The sequence below is a fragment of the Cryptotermes secundus genome, unplaced genomic scaffold (genome assembly GCF_002891405.2).
Source record: "Cryptotermes secundus unplaced genomic scaffold, Csec_1.0 scaffold355, whole genome shotgun sequence".
NCBI classification, from domain to species: Eukaryota; Metazoa; Arthropoda; class Insecta; order Blattodea; family Kalotermitidae; genus Cryptotermes; species Cryptotermes secundus.
The window spans coordinates 578,919-596,761 of record NW_019737088.1 but is presented as its reverse complement, the minus strand read 5'-3'; the positions used below and the strand labels follow the sequence as shown (position 1 = coordinate 596,761).

Here is a 17,843-nt window from a genome sequence, read left to right as displayed (position 1 = left end):
GGTAAAACTTCGCGTTGCAGACTGAAAGAAAGTAGTTACATATACACAGGCTTCTCGGGCAACAAGAATGTGCATTTCATATCATTTTGCGTCGCTTATCAGAGCCCTATCAAGAACGCAACTATTTGTTTTATTGCTAGTGGGGTGGGACTAAGTCCCTTGCACTGCGGCCACTTCTGGCCTATTGTACCAGCCCCAGATGATAGGTGAGGGTGATTGTGGAGCAATTGGTGGAATGAAGATTGGCAGGGGAAAGCGAAGTACTCGGAGAAAACCTGCCCCAGAGCCACTTTGTCCACCACAAATCCCACTTTACCAGACCCCGGGATCGAACCCGGGCCGCCGCGGTGGGAAGCCAGCGACTAACGGCTTGAGCTATGGTGCGGCCAAGAACCTAACTAAGTAAAGGCAATTAATTAAGAAATTTGCTAAACCGAATGATATCGAAACCTGAAGATATCAAAGCCAGCCGTTGGACAAAGTTCTAACCTAATTCGGCCAACCTCAAAACCTCGCAATCTATTTCCTTAACAAACATCATATTATTATTCTAAGCATCCGATATCCAAGAAAGTAAAAAAAAAAATAAATAAATAAAGTAAAGCTACTAATGTACCAGGCCGTGAAGGCGGTCCCACTTTATCTAGACAATCGGCTCAAAGATGGCGGTAAGGTTGTCAGTCTTACGCGCCGGCCGTGCTTTACTCCCCAGGAAAATTATTTAATTAATTCCTAGTACTCATTTATGATCCAAGAAAGTAATTCACCAAATTTGGTACGGATATATTACATTGCTTAACAATGGATCGGTAAGCATATTCCCGCAACACAAGCGCTCAACAATAGAAAGACATCCATTGCTAGGTAATGGGACCGGCAGAGGCGTGTTCTGGACAACAGGAGACCGTGTTTCCGTAGTGTCCGTGCAAAGTGATTATAAGAAGTGTTACTCAGTAACGACTGTTATATAATTGCTTCTTTTGCAGTCGTTGCCTAGCAACAGGTATACTTGCCACAATACCATTCTTATATTATCATTGCTCCGCTCACTAAAATAACGTCATCCGTATGTTGTCGAGTATTCTCAAGTGCTGAGTCTAATTCTCTCAAAAAACCCTTAACAGATTTAGGTTTTCCTTCTGCTTCTATCGCACTAATATGAACTGTCTGAAGCTGAAAAGAATTAATGATCTTGATTTTGTAAAGCGTATATGTGAAAAAATGCTTACATACAAAGAGTGACAAATATGTTTGAACTTGTAAGATTTGAGGCTTTCACGGCGGTGACTATGAAGAAAGCAGTTTTCTGGGATTTGGCACCGTGTATATGTGGTGTTAACCGACGTTTCGGAGGAACGTATCGCCTCCATCTTCAGGGTAGAAGAAAAAATATAAGAAATCTGCAAGCGAAGAGACCGTGAGAACCGGTAAAAGCAGACTGTGTCTGTATTTTTTCTTCTACCCTGAAGATGGAGGCGATACGTTCCTTCGAAACGTCGGTTAACACCACATATACACGGTGCCAAATCCCAGGAAACTGTTTTCTTCATGTTTGAACTTGTTTTAATTAGGCTACAGTAAAATTAAATACAGAGAAAGAAATAGTGGCGCTTCGTTGAAACAACTGCTGAAGCTACACGCCGTTTCGAGACGCTTGGTTTGCATAATAAACCCTAATGTTAAGATACGTATTTCCATTTCTTCCATGTAAGAGCAAATCTGTTATTTTCGGGACATGAGTATAAAAAGTACGCCTTTTTTCGAAATATTACCGCGTGTTTTATTATGCTCTTAACTTGTAGTCTGAACAGCGCCTCGGCGGCCTGGAATCTTCTTTGCACAGGAGACAACCATCAGAGCAATATCCTTTTCTAAATATCAGATAAGCCAGGGCCTACGTTCAGTTGTGAGGGACATATACACGTCTATATGCATGTGGCGTGTGAGTTAGAACAGACTTTCTCAAATTCTGCTGTGGGGAGTTGTAAAACACCTCGAGCCACACGCCCTGTGTGCCAAATGTACCGACAAGCAATTGGTGTGTTTCGTATGCAATCAATGTAAAAATTTGTAAATATCAAGCAGGTCTATATAACTGAAGTTCGGTAGGCCGAACATCTCCCACTCCACCATTGCGTATTTGCACCTTGAAGGGCTTCTTTACCCTTTTGTTTTTATCGACCTATGGCAGGGTTATCCAAAATTCTCTCTTTCCTGTCTGAAACAGAATTTTGGGATCAAAATAAAGTTCAACCAAAATGATGACTTATGCATTCGGCGAGAGAGTTTTGGTTTGGAAAGAAATACAGTTCTGATGTTATAAACCTGACTTTGTAAAAGTGTTCTTGGACTCAGTTCTCACAAATAGACTACTTTTCCCCTGCTAACTACACGGTGCAGAATTATCGTTGAGAAGCTGCTAGTAGCTCAGTTGATCAGGAGATTCCCCACTTCTTGATGACTCAAGAGTCTATTCGCCTGTTCTCAAGAGTCCGCCACTGGACCCCAGTGTGAACCATTTGATTTCAGAATCTTGAAATTCATACATATGAGAATAAGTGCAACAGAGTCAAAGTACGAGTAATATTTCGTAAAAGATATCATGCCCTGTTTCACAATTGCAGTAATTTGAAAGCTGACGCTCTGTGCATCTCCCTCAAGATCATACATTGTAAAAGAAAATTGTACAGGATACTGGATAGCTCTCATAACGATCTACAGCCTGCAACATTTTTCACGATATTTATTTATGTAAACATGACAGAAATTTATTTATGATTGAACATAAATTGACTCAATTTTTTTAACAGAAACTGCTTATACTTTAGCTTGTGTCCTAACACAAGTATCTTTCGAACATGAAGGATTAACATAAAAGAAGGAAATGTGATAAGTCAGCGAGTGAGATTATTAACAGCATTATATAACGAAGGTACTGGTAAATGGAACACTGTCCCAGTCACAGGCGGATAATATCGAATTAGCGATTCAGATGCTACCAAAAACAACCTGACGAAATCGCTAAAATTCTGAAAGCGCCTAACGAGAAACGATGACCAATCATTTGACACAAATTCTTAATTGTTTGCGAAATGATTTTGAGCAGAAATCCAATTCAGACTGAAGAGGCCCATCGTCTGGAATTGTAACGCCATGTTTTCCGGTTTAATTCAACTGACATTTCCGAGAAATACATCGCCACCATCTTCAGGGTAGAAGAGTTAGCCAAGCAATAATCCAACATGAAGCAGGCAGCAAGCAGAGTTGATCTGGTTTATTTCACAATGAAATGTGTCGCAGGAACGCCACACATTCTCAGAGGATGATGGTAACGTGGCCCTTGGACAGCAGCTGACCTGTTATTGATGGTCCGGAGCAAACGAAACCGACAAGAGACAAGCACGTGTCGCCAGGAGATTTCCAGACGCCCAATTTTCAATTTGACGTCACTCAACAAATGGTTGCTATTTCTGTAATTAGGAGACACGCGAAAGAGCAGATATATGTGAACGTAATCACATAACTGTCACAACCGACATCTGCATGTCCCAGCAGTAGTGAGCTCACTCACCCATGGAGCTGAGCCCTTCCTGAGAAGCGGCCAATTGTGCAGCTACTCAAGAATTTACCAACATTTTATGGAACCCGAAGGTTCATTACCGTGTTCACAAGAGCCCTCCAATTGTCCCTATCATGAGCCAGATGAATCCAATTTATACCATCCCATCCTATCTCTCTAAGATCCATTTTAATATTGTCCATCTACCTACAATTTGGTCTTCCTAGTGGCCTCTTTCCATCTGGCTTTCCCACCAATATCCTACATGCATTCCTCTTCTCCCCATTCGTGCTAAATATCCTTTCCATCTCATCCTTCTAGATTTGATCATCCTAATTATACTTGGAGAAAAGTATAAGTTATGAAGCTCCCCATTATGCAGTTTTCTCCAACCTCCTGTCACTTCATCTCTCTTCGGTCCAAATATTCTCAACACCCTCTTCTCAAACACCCTCAGTCTGTGTTCCTCCCTTAATATCAGACACCAAGCTTCACATCCATACAGAACCACGGACAAAATTATAGTTTTGTATTTTCTGATTTTTATATTTTTACGCAGCAGACGAGAAGAGAGGAGTTTCTGGACTGAATGGTAGCAAGCATTACCCGAGTTCAATCGCCTCTTAATTTCATCCTCAGTCAGGTTTTGTTTTGTTATTGTTGTTCCCAAATATCTGAACTGTGCCACATTTTCAAAGGGTCTATTAGTTATCTTTATGTCATGATTTTGCCTGCATTTTGGTGACGAGACAGCAACATATACTTGGCTTTCTCTGTTTTTACTTCTAGTCCAACCTCCTTCCTTGCGCCAATTAAAGTTTCCAGCAGATGTATGAGTAAAGTGTAGATAAGTCCGAATAAGAATATGTTGATGATGATGATGATGATGATGACTGTAATCAGTACAAAGAGATCATTTCCTTCCTTTTCTTCTGGATGTGTTCAATCCTTTTGCTGTATTGAAATCTGTGTTTCTGCTGCTCGTTCCTCTGAAACATAGCCACGTACCCGTATTTAGGCAACTGTAAGAACTGACAGCCTACGGACGATGGGTTTACAGGTTTTTTGTCAGGGAAACTAAATTAAACGGAATGTTTATAATCAGTCTTGACCTAATGAAGAGTAGAAATTTCAAGGCAAACTTGGAAGTTCGCCTAACAAGAAGCTCTAACCAAAGGAAAATTCACAAATATAACGGGAAGGAGGAACTACAAGATCTCAGTAACTCTCTGTGGAGAAAGCACTCACCAGCTGAAGTTCTATGGTACTCCCAGGAAGGGCGACTCTGGTCTTCAGAAAAATACCTGCAAAAAGAAATAAATTTTCATTCGAGTTCCAGACAAATTTCTGACTAAATAAGCATAAAATTTAACCTTGATTTAACAACAAATTAAAAAACTCATAAACACCCGCTTACTAATTGCATGGCAGTTCGCACCCCTTCCTACTGAAATCAGTTTAAACATTACTTTATTTTTCTCTCTCGTGGGGTGAGACAGTCCATTTGGTACTGCGCCCACTCTTTGGCCTATTGTACCAGCTCCAGATGATAGATGATGATGATGATGATGATTGTGGAGCAATCGGGGGATGCTAATTCGTAGGGGAAGCCGAAGTACTTGGGGAAAACCTGCCCCACTGCCACTTTGATCACTATGAACCTCACATGACCTGACCCGGGCTCGAAGCTGACTCACCACAGTGGGAAGCCGGCGACTAACCGCCTGAGCTATGTCACGGCCCTTAAATATTACTTTATCATCCAAATATACGCTTTGAAAAATATTCCCTTACCAGCATTTGTGATTTGTGATTTGTAATTTCTCACATATCCAGCCCATGTAAACCTGTTTCATTACAATGACAGTGCTCTCCACTGCCATCGAACTGCGAACCTCAGATCTGTTGTCTGAACGCTTACAAAATGTAAAATGTTAACTGTTCATGCAAGTGCGACCAGCTACGGCCGCAGCTCGTTGTGTGAGAAGTAAACACGGTCATGCAGATTAGTTTTGAGAGGATATTTACAGTTTATGAAGTCCAACACCCTCTTAGTTGCAGCAACAGACTAACATCGGACTTTCTATTAACTGAATTTATTATTCGGTAAGAACCAAACCTACGAAGGCCCTTGTTATTCTTAGTCTTTCAAAAATGAATGAAACAAGCGTATTTTGTTTTGAGCGTAAAAGAAATTTAAAATAAATTCCCGAAAATAACTCATGCAAATATTCGTTCCTACCGAATAGCGATGGACAATTTAGGACATTACAGGGGGAGGAGCTTCGTCAGCCATAAGCACAGTGGAATCTAGGCAGCTGCGATGTGCTCGGAATGCTGTCAGGGTGAAGGAGAGACAAGAAAAGTACACAGAATTTTTGTGGGGAAGAAAGACAACTTGGAAGACAAATAAGACAGAATGTAAGATTTGAGGTTTCCACGGCAGTGACTATGAAGAATGCCGTCTCACGCTGGTTCCTCTCTCGTGGATTCTTCTACCCTGAAGTTTGAGGCGATGCGTTCCTCCGAAACTTCAGTTAATTTTTAAATTCGCTTAGTGGGGGGGGAGTCCAACTGGGTCCACTCGGCACGGCGAATGGCCTATTGTAGCCTGCCCCGGGTGATTATGGTGATGGAGAATTTTTGTTGGAATGAAGATTGGCAAGGGAAACCGAAGTACTCGGAGAAAACCTGCACCAGCGCCGCTTTGTCCACCACAAACCCCACTTGACCAGACCCCGGGATCGAACCCGGGTCGCCGAGGTGGGAAGCCAGCGACTAACCGCTTGAGTTATGGCGCAACTTTAAGACTAAGTAGATGCTGAATTTATAGTCCCGAGATTGAATAAAGGGAAATGGATTTTGATGAAGCGAGGTGTCTGGATTTGGCTCAAGATCATACAAAATGGCGGGCGTTGATAATACACAATGTTAGTCAAGAGCCTAAATGAGGGAGGCATAACTGGGAGATAGTATTCAGATGGCTCTGAGAAAAGCGATGCGTGAGAAAGTTCATCGGTCCAGGGGCTACCTCTTGTGGACACAGTAATGGATCTTCAGGTTTCATAAAATGCGAAAATATCTTGAACGACCATCAGTTTCTGAAGAACGACTCTCACTTGATGAGATTAACATCCTATTAACGGGCCACATGCAGTTAGATTATTTAACACTGCGACTGTTCTGTCAAGCAGCCAGCCTCCGGCAGGTCCTTCTGGTCGGAGTTCCAACCCCTGTACTGGAACCTGTCAATCCGCTAAGATTGATGGTTATCATTGAGGGGTTACGTGGGCGGCCGAAGCGGGGTAAGGGGGAACAGAGATAGATGAATTAAAATACTTGAGAGGGGGGTCCAGAATAGGAACCCCCCTCCCCCCGTGAATAAACACATACGAGGGAGGAGATTAAACCTTCAGAGTTAAGTGACTTGAGATCTGATTGGTTCGAGATGCTGAGGATCTCAAGGTAATCATGTGGACAGGTGAAGGGTTGCAGAGGCAGGAGGGGTGTGTAACACAAGCAGGGTACAAGAAAACGATACTACAGCCAGCATCTTTAATGAGAAGGGGACAGAAGGGGGAAGAAGTTATTATCAAGAACAATAACAAGGCAATGAAAGAACAGAGGGATTGAAAAAAAGAAACAACACCAAAGAGACTTGGTACTAGAACCATAAAAGAGGACAGAGTAGTCTGGAAGTGCGGACGGTAATGTAAAGGGAAAAAATGTATGGAGCCTGTCGGCCGGCAGAAGAGGTGGGTGGAGGAGCAGCAACATTGTTGCACCTAAAAAGGACTAGGACAAAAAAAAAAAGAGAAGCGACTCCCAATAAAATGCGTAATTAGATCTGTTGCGATTGTTTGAGGGTAGATGGCTGGACTGAATGGCGCCTGTGCCACATGCCGACAGACGGACGGACAGACTGCCTGTTGTATTTATAACAAGCGGCATCTTGTACACAGGAATTATTCCACACGAGATGTTGATGGACATGGGGTGATATTCAGGGATCGGATCGGTCGAAAAGGGTGACAGGATTCCATATGAATGTCTCAAAGTCGTAACAATGGAGGACAACTGAATTCCCCTAACCCCTCTCCCGACCTCGCTATCCAGAATGTTAATACATCAGGTGAACACCGTCTGGCTTTCACTGAGGCTGCAGGATAGATCAGTAGGACAGGAGCGTCATTTTTAATATATGGGCACTTCATTTGTCCAAATAGTGATAGACATTACATAAATTAAAGATTAATACGTAAAATATGGTACTTTACATAAATATTATATTGTAGCGTCATAATGTGTTTTTCATAAATGCATACTAGAAGTTTCATGAACGTAAGTAATTATTATCGAAACACATTTCGGTCTAGCGACCATCATCAGGCTATTTGTATGCTTATTATGAGGTTACTTGTTATTTGCTATACATTGGCCAGTGTCTACACTTGTATATGTATGGCTGAAGTATACAGGCTGTGATGTCCAGTTTATTTTGTCGCATTTTCTCTGTTTCTTTAAATATTGTTAAAACGTTAATCTCTACACGTTTCAATATATGTAGAACGTCACACTTTGGTCAGGCGAAGCGCAGGAAACTGAAATTATGCAAAATATAGATGAAACCGGTTGTAAAATGGGGCAGTGAGAGGCCGACTGGGGCGACAGACACGGAAGAATTATATTAGCGGCAGAAATAAGAATTTCATGACCCTTCTGAGACTTAAGGTTTTTAAGAAGGGAACTACGAAGAGATCATGCGGGATGTGACGCCGTGTTATTTAGCAGAACTTCAGAGACTTTGGGAGGGATCTCGTTAAACCTGTGCCACACTATACGGAGTCACTTGCAAGAACATAGTACAATTCATTTTAAGATATTGAGTTGAGTATGCGAGATCAGAAAAAAAACTGTTACAAATATTGAATTAATTAATGCCATACGGAGAGAAAATAAATTTATAAACCATTAAATTAAGGCCATGAACAATTTTCGGAACTCTTCATTAGTGATGTCAAGTTATTTGACTGTTTAGTTGGAAATATATAATTTAAGAAGATCTGAAATAAAACTATATGGGCCAACAAAACAGGAAGAACCGTGGAGAATAGAAATAATAAAGAAATAGATGAGATACTGAAGAAAGAGAATATAGTTAGATTTATACAGGTAAGAAGAATCCATTGACTGGGACATGTAGAAGGAATGGATGCTAACAGAATGCCATAGAAAACCTTGTATGAGCAGATCTACACTAAAAGAGTAAGAGGGAAACCAAAATTGAGGTGGTTTGATGATGTCAGAGAACTCAGTAGATATTGAAAGTTAAAGATTTGAGATCCACTGCAATGGACAGAGATGCTTGGAGGTTATTGGTGCAGGAGGCCAAGGCTCACAAAGGTCTGTACAGCAAGTTGGTGGTGGTAGCTGGGAATATATTCCGAGGTACAATATCCCTGTTTCATTTACTTAATTTGTTCCATAAAATGTGGCCATTTACTGGCTTATAGGCTGTACCTTAAAGATAATTATCAAGATTAAAACTAACGTTTAGTGATTGCTAATTAAAAAATAACTACGGAACTTGAAGATAAAGTATAGTGGAGGAGGATAATAATTTGTCATGTACGAGTAAATTATTATCATAAGAACCTCATTCACTATCTGATAAGAAGAACAATATTTTAAATGTTATTAATGTAACACGAGTTCCAGATCTAAATAGTGTTTCTCCCAGCAAGGGGCTTCTTATTAATACTGATAATTAAGATAACGTTACACAAGTAAGCGGTTAAACGTAGGTTTCCGTGAAATTTCCATTTCAAACGTAACTAAACACATTTAACGTGTAACAGATTACAAAAATAGCAGATATGAAGCCTGTTCTTCGCTTTAGGTGAACCTGTCCAGTAAGGGAAGCGATGGGTGGATATGCTACAGTAATTCACACAGGCAGAGTGCATTTGCAGTTTATGAATGAGAATGGGGCACTTCTTACACAAACGGGGATGACAGAATGAAGTCTTGACTTTTCGTCGGAGGTTGTACGCTATTGATGAAACGTGGGTTAGTGACTTTGAACCGGAGCTGAAATCACAGCCCAACGAGTGGAGGGGTCCATCTTCCCCACAACCAAAAAAATTTCGACGATCTCAATCAAAGGTCAAACAAATGATGATCTTTGCTTATGATCACCAAGGAATCATCATGACAGACAGAGTTCCGTGCGGGAAAAGTGTCACAGCAGTTTATCTGCAAAATCTGTGCAGAAAAATGAACAAAAACCGACCTCAGTTGCTCGAGCCTGGGCCGATCATTCTCCATGACAACGCTCGCGCGCACATCGGCAATGTCGTAACAGAAAAGCTGCGCCAATACGGTTGGGAGGTGTTGCCTCATGCTCCCTACAGCCCGGACATGAGTCCACCAGACTTCGACTGATTCCCAAAGTTGAAACAGCCTATGCGAGGCCGTCGTTTTCCTTCTCTGGAAGAGCTTTCTGCTGCAGTACCCGAGCCATTATACAGATAAACAAAGATGGTGTCCTGGATGGAATAGTAAAGCTTCCACACGTTGGGACTCGGCCATTGAGAAACAGGGGGATTATATTGAAGGACTGTAAAGAGATAATAGGAAAAAAACATGGCGTAAACAAAAAATTGTGTGCATTATTTCTGAAATGACCTACGTATAACGGCATTATGTCAACCGAGGACGTCATATATTGTGAAAGAAGATGCCTACACGATTTTATGGAGTGACTATAGACAGAGTGTGGACTGGACTTATTGAATACTTCTGCACATAGCTCGTAACTGAGGCCATATCACTAGTACACATGCTCTGCAGTTCACTACAGGACGCACTAAGTTTTCTCAGCCTGCTGTATCTTCACCGGTTGTTGTCCGGTAATAGCTTCCAACGCCGTAGCTTTCTTAGCTTCCGTATTCACGTCCTTACTGGTCAGGGACTGTCTCACAACAAATTCTCAGGCTGGCGGCTATTTTACACGAACTCTTCTGACTGACTCCAATTCAACTGACTAAATTTAAAACTTGTTCTGCTTATAATACCTAGACATGGACCCCACATATAACACCTCTTCCAGCAGCTCTTCTATTGTTGCGTCACGCATCTGTCGCACGGACCGCGTAGAGACACCACTTCCCAGTTTGTTCATTGGTGCATGTTGGGAATCTGCTTCCTATCAACGGCCATTGTTTACAGAGTCCCTAGCAGCGGGCCACATGCTACGTTATGCTACGTTTATTTGAACGGAGGGTCTGCAAGAATGCTGACAACACCGGGCATAAATCACGTTAAGAATTTAGCGAAAACTCTGAGAGAAATATCAGTAAAAACTTTGTTCTATTTCTGAGATTCGAACCGCTTACATTCAGAGCACAAAGCATGAATAGACCTTCTTTATACCATATGAGATGTTTTTCTTTTTTTTATATTCGCTTAGTGGAGAGGGGGGGTGGAGTCCAGCTGGGTCCACTCGGCACGGCGGCCACTGATTGGCCTATTGTAGCCTGCCCCGTGTGATTATGATGATGGAGAATTTGGTGGGATAAAGATTGGCAGGGGAAACCGAAGTACTTGGAGAAAACCCGCCCCAGCGCCACTTTGTCCACCATAAATCCCACTTGACCAGACCCGGGATCGAACGCGGGGTGCCCCGATGGGAAGCTAACGACTAACCGCTTGAGCTATGGCGCGGCCTTATGAGATGTCTTTCTACAATTCTATACTTCCTCTTGAACGCGCATCATAATCTACGGTTGCTACTTATCAACTGCTGTTATGACACGAGTTATAACACGGTCACTTCCTAACTTTACGGTAAAAGTTAAAGGTAAAGTTGTTTCTGTGCTTAACTAATTAAGCACCAAGCAATGAAAGCGTATGGGTGAGTGAATGTACAGATCCACATTTTCTTGACTTCGGCACTAGTTGGAGGTGAGTGGTCAGCTTCACACCCGGCCCTTTTACCCCGGGGAAAAAGCCCCCGGTACGCATTGCGTAGGAGGTAGGTTGGGCCCCAGAACCGGTCTGGACGACAAGGAGAAGTAAAATTCTTGGCCCTACTGGGATTCAAACTACGACCCCTTGGTCAGTAGCCAGTCACTATACCGACTGCTCTATCCTGGCTGACTGTAGTAAAAGCCTGGACCTAAACCCCAGATTAGTGTTTTATTCCGAGACAGACTGGCCGACGGACCGCCGGTCGTAATGTAAGATTCAAACTGAGACTCAGATTCGAGAGTTAAGAGACAAACCCATTTTCTCGTCAGAGAGGATCCATTGCGGCAATGGATCTCAGGTCGTGAGTCTCAAGGGGTTTGACTCCAAGATTAACTGATTGGCGGTAAATCGCTAGTCACAAAGAAACTATGACTCTGACTCTGATTCGAGAGTTCAGTTCAGTTCTGTTCAGTTCAGTTCAGTTCTGAGTCAACATTCGGAATTTATTCTTTCATAAAAGAATTCGGAACGCAGTTCAATATTTGAGTGTGGCGTGTTAAGCTGAAGAAGTGACCGACTCGTAAATCAGAACCAAGTCAGTCACGGCAGAAGTGAAGACACCCGTAGTCCAGTAAGGAACGGAGCGGGTCTTAGACAATCATCGATTGTGAGATCTTATAATTGACTGTAATTGTAAAAGAAGGCGTCAATAAATCCAATCAGCCAATCCAGAAGCCATCAGTATTAGTCACGGAAACCCGAACATACAAAAATATTTCATAAAATCGAATGACTGAACTCCTTGAACTATTTGGAGCACAAAATTAGGGTCTGAAATAATTCTGCCGTGTCTACTTACTCCTGGGCACGGTTATGACAAAGTTCTCATTCAACAATCTCCAGCCACGATATATCGTTTCTGAGTACGGTCACGTTAAGTGCACATCTCACATACTTGTATGGCAGAACGTGCACACAAATTTTAATTAGATCTGACAAGTGCAAAGCTCGTCATCGTGAGGCAGACACACAAACAAGAGAAGGAGCAGTCTAGCATTTCTTTGTCTTCAGAGAACAAATTCAGTACATGTAACTTGTGACGCGGTGACTTCTGACAGCGATCCAATATTGCACGTGCTTGCTACAGGACAGGAGGATGCGGAGGCATGAAAGAAGAAGCAGAAAGCAATGATGGACTGTCCTGTGCAGGTTTAACTTTGTAGCTTAATGTAAATTACTACAAATCGTACTTTTTGTGGGAATATTACCAAACGTTGTAAAGAGAGCTTTTCAAAGTTCTCTCCNCATGCCTCAGTTCACTGTATAATAATTATCAGAATGTTGGCCGCGCCATACCTCAAGCGGTTAGTCGCTGACTTCCCACCGGGGCGGCCCGGGTTTGATCCCTGGTCTGATCAAGTGGGACTTATGGTGGACAAAGTGGCCCTGGGGCAGGTTTTCTCCGAGTACTTCGGTTTCCTTTGCCAATCTTCATTTCACCAATTGCCCCACAATCACCCTGACATATCATCTGGGGCTGGTACAATAGGCCAGAAGTGGCCGCAATACAAGGGACTTAGCCCCACCCCCACTAGCAATAAAGAAACTCTCCTCCAAGTATAACTAGAATGTTCAAGTCAAGGAGGATGAGGTGAGCAGGGCATGTAGCATGAATGGGGGAGACGAGGAGTGCATATAGAATATTTGTGGGAAGGCCAAGGCGTAGGTGGGTGGACAATATTAAAATGGATCTTAGAGAGATAGGATGGGATGGTATTGATTCGATTGATCTGGCTCAGGATAGGGACCAGTGGTGGGCTCTTGTGAACACGGTAATGAACCTTCGGGTCCCATAAAATGCTGGGAAATTCTTGAGTAGCTGCAGAATTGGCGGTTCCTCCAGAAGGGCTCAGCTCTATGAGTAAGTAGGTAAGTATGTAACCTACGCACAAGAAAATGTGTCGAGTTCTCAACTTCGAGGATTTGCAATATCAGAGAAGGCTGGGAAATAATAAGAGGCCATGTTGGTGACTTGGTGTCTTCAATGACTTCTTTCTCAGCTGTAAAATTTATGAAATATATATAAATACGCGTGACGAAATTCTGAGGAGCTATTTCAATGAAATAGCGGCTCCGGTCTAGAAAACCGAAATTAACGGCACTGGGGATTCGTTGTGCTGACCACGCGACACCCTCTATCCGCTAAATTTGGCACTAACTTCGCAAACTAGTGACAGTCGCTCCATCGATTTAGTTCGCTTGCGGATTCAAGCCACGGAGTTTAGTTTTTAGTTTAGAGGCGATTTTGATAGACACATGTGCTTCTTATGTTCGCCTCGGAGATTCTTTGCACGGAGAGGTTTAATTCTTATTAGACGCCACACAACTGAAATCACAAAGATAATAAACAAAGAAACAAGCGTCACTAGTAGACCTTGTAATAGTAATCAGCAATAAAGCGCATCCAGTCATAACCTCACAATTATAATATTTAACTGCTTATCGGTGTTACCTTGTTTCGCTGCGCGTTCAAGTCTCCAGTATGACATTCTAACACGAAACGTTACGGGCAGGACTTTGAGGCTCTCGGCTGTATACATATGTATATGCCACTTATAGGAGCACTAATGGGAGTAGCAGCAAGGCCATTTATTTTATTGCCTCAAGGTACACATTAATGTCCACATTAGATATGCTACTTTATTCTATATATCAGAAAATATATCTTAATTACGTAAATGTCATGAAATTGTTGTACTTTTTAGCATATTGAGAATAGACTTTACAGCAAAGTAGGTGTCCTCATTAGAGCAGTGGTTCTTGAACACTGCACAGATATTTTGAGTTCGGACGCCTTTGTCCACACACAGTGCACAGTGCGGCAGTAGGAATGAGGGCTCTGAAACCCTGATCTGTCACGTCATTGACCTGTCCTACAGTTTCTTTGTTCAATTGTTGCTGCCTTCATAATTTTTATATTTCTTTCTCTTAGTAATTTAGACTTACTGCGTCTTCGAGTCTTTAATTTGTTAATAATTTTTACTATAATATAAAAACATGTTGCAAATATATTGTAAAATGTATATTCGTTGCTAGGCAACGGCTTCATAAACTCATTCCCGCAACACCGACTCCTGTTTACCCTAAAGCCCTTGTGAATGTTGTGAAATTTCTACAGTTGATTTAGAAATATTAAATTAACATATCCCCACGGTGACTGTGGTGTTTAAATTTTCGATCCGTCGAAAGTCAAACATTGGAGATCGTGGGTTTGAATCCCACTCGAACCATGGACATTTATCTTCGTTTTTCTGTACATGTTTTGTGATGCGTAGGCAGAAGCCTTGCGGTTAATCTATATATAAAGAAAAATAAACTGGGTACTTCTTCCAGTATAAAAAAATTGTACTGTTTATCTTAAACTGTCATCTATTTAAGCATTCGCTCTGAAACCAGCGGTTATAATTTCATCAGAACGCCTCGAATTAAACACGACAAGTACAAAGCATTATAAACCCCGGAAATACACATCGTTTGGACGTAACATTCATTTGCGCTCGCTCAGACAGACGCGCGTGCGACATATGTATTCACTCCTTACACACAGGAAGCGTAAAAGTTTATTAATCTTGACTATTTATTAGTTTCCCCAACTAGGTGATAGACTCACTTCCTGTCCAAACTCCGCCTCGCATCTTGTTCTTATGGATAATTCAGGAGGCGTCTTCTGATTACCGCAAGGGGCCCTCAGCAATAACAATGAAACGTAAGGTTTGGTGACACTTTGAATGCTGGGTAGATTATCAGTAAACTTATGTTCTTTTTTCTCTACAGAAAGAAAATTGTTATCTCTTACCTCCATCAAGTCCTGTTATTGTATTCAATTGTATGTTTTAACTGTTCATATGTTTATTATATACTCGCTTTATCTTTAGAACACATTCACTGTACCTCGTTAGTAGGAAGCATTGTTACGGGGGGAGTCAGTAAATAGGATATAAAATGTAAAACATCTGATTTCTGAACCTGGAAAAAACGTTTATTTCTCGTCATATCCTCTACCAACATTGATATACTTGTCCCATCGATTTACCAGTGCCTCGAAACCCCCAGCATAGTAGTCGCTTGACTGTCGTCTCAGGCACTTCCACACCTCCGTTTCAACCCCTTTGTCACCAGCGAAACCTCTGAAACCTAATTGTGAACCGCTTTATGGGACAAATATTTCTCACTGTAAACATTTCTTTATGCATATCCTTTGCACCGAGTCCTTTTGCCCACAGAAAAGCACAACAGAACGTCGCTCTTCGGTAGTATTCGCCTCATGCACGGTCGCCATGTTGACTACTGAAACCAGCTTTTGAACATGGGCATGAGGGTCTGCTACCTAGACTCTCATGAAGCTGGACTGTGTTGCTACCTAGTGATACACATACAAAACCTATTATATCCATTACAGCTGTTTTACCTCAATTTGTGAACTATTTACTGACTGTCCTTCGTATATACGAGTACAGTTACTACCAATGCAAATAGTAAGCTCACGATGATGACGCACTATCCTCTTCATGTTCCCACTGTCACGGCTGAATTGCGTTTACAATTTGGCTGTCTCCAAGAACGGCTGGTTCGTGGACTATTTAGCAACGTCGTATAAGTAGCAGGGCTTCATTGGAATTTTGTTAATGTTATCATCATGCAGGGTCTGAGGTTCTCACAGCGGTGGTTATGATGTGTCCTATCTTCTGGGATATGTCGCCCTGCACTCCGTTGAAAGACAACGCAGAAATTTGCTTGCCACCTGCTTCATGCTGATTTCTTGCTTCGCTTGTTCGTCGACGCTAAGGATGTAGGTGACATAAAGGTAAAGCAGCCGGGGCGTGAAGCTGGCCACTCACCTCCAACTAGTGCCGAGATCAAGAAAACGTGGATCTATACATCCACTTCCCCTATACGCCTTCATGGCATAGTGCGTAATTTATTAAGCACAGGGACAACTTTACGTTTTAACCGTGCCACAATGTGAGTGGATGGAGAAGCGGGAAGTGGGGCCCTTCGAGAGCGTCAACAGGAGTGTCTGCAGATAATGTTAAACAGCGCGCCCCCCGCGGACTAATTTACACCTGGGGGCTGTTTTGGCACATTCTTATCGCGGAGCATTTTGTAGAGGACAAGGATCACTGCAATACGTCGCTTGGTCAGCTGTGGACATGAAGCTGTCCTATGTCTAGCGGATCAGTAAAGGACACAACAAAAGGAGAGACGGCTCGATGTTCCAGTATGTTACTGTGTGCTCATATCTCTCTGCTTTTTCGTGTGATGTAAGAACATAGCTGAATAATCTATAGGCGATTATTAATCTGCTGCTTTATCGCCACTACTATTCAATTTTGCTTTAGAATATGACATTAGGAAGGGAAACCATGTGAAACGGAATTTAAATGGGACACATCAGCTGTTGATCTATGCTGATGATGTGAATCTCGTTGGTTTTACCCCGCAAGCGAACTATACCGACCGAGCAACCGCTGCTTGTCGGCGAAGTTAGTGCCAAGTCTAGCGGATGGAGGGTGTTGCGTGATCAGCGTAACGAATTCCCACAGCCGTTAATTTCAGTTTTCTAGACCGGAGCCGCTATTTCCTTGAAATAGCTCCTCAATTATCTTCACGAGGCTGAGAGGAACCCGTTCCAGGCCCACTATTTCTAAGAAAAAATCTGGTAGCGCCTAGAATCGAACCCGGGACCTCTGAATCTGTAGCCAGGAGCTCTGGCCAATAAAACACAGAGGCAGTCGATGATGTGAATCCACCGGGTGATAATGTAGGTACCATTAAGAAAAACACATAAAGAAGTAAACACTGAGAAAACTATGTATATGTTGCTGTCTCGTCACAAGAGTGCAGGTCAAAATCATGACATAAAGATAGCTAACAAATGTTTTGAAACTGTGGCACAGTTCAGATATTTGGGAACGACTGTAACAAATCAAAACCTGATTGAGGAGGATATTAAAGAGGAGACTGTACTCGGGTAATGCTTGCTACTATCCAGAGAAGAACCTTTTGTCTTCTCGTCTGCTGTTTAAAAACATAATCAGAATATACAAAAAAATAATAATTTTATCTGTGGTTCTGTATGGGTGTGAAAGTTGGTCTCTCACATCAAGGGAGGAACACAGACTGAAGGTGTCTGAGAACAGGGTGTTGCCATTTCCTCAATTTGCGATGCTCCGTTCAGTTATATGTGTTCAACTAAAGCTGATAGCAATTCTCGGAAGTTGCGGTTGCGTTGCGGTTTCCAGTTTCCTTGGTG

At 42.2% G+C, this 17,843-nt stretch overlaps 1 long non-coding RNA gene across 1 annotated transcript in view; it reads right to left on the bottom strand.

Annotated features, from left to right (window-relative positions):
• Positions 1-4,277: 4,277 nt before the first annotated feature.
• Positions 4,278-17,843, bottom strand: part of LOC111870085 — a 192,813-nt gene continuing 179,247 nt past the window's right edge. The window contains exons 2-3 of the long non-coding RNA XR_002843789.2: positions 4,808-4,863; positions 4,278-4,548 (exon numbers count right to left, since the gene is read on the bottom strand). This is a non-coding gene — a long non-coding RNA (uncharacterized LOC111870085). The remainder of the gene's footprint in view (positions 4,549-4,807; positions 4,864-17,843) is intronic.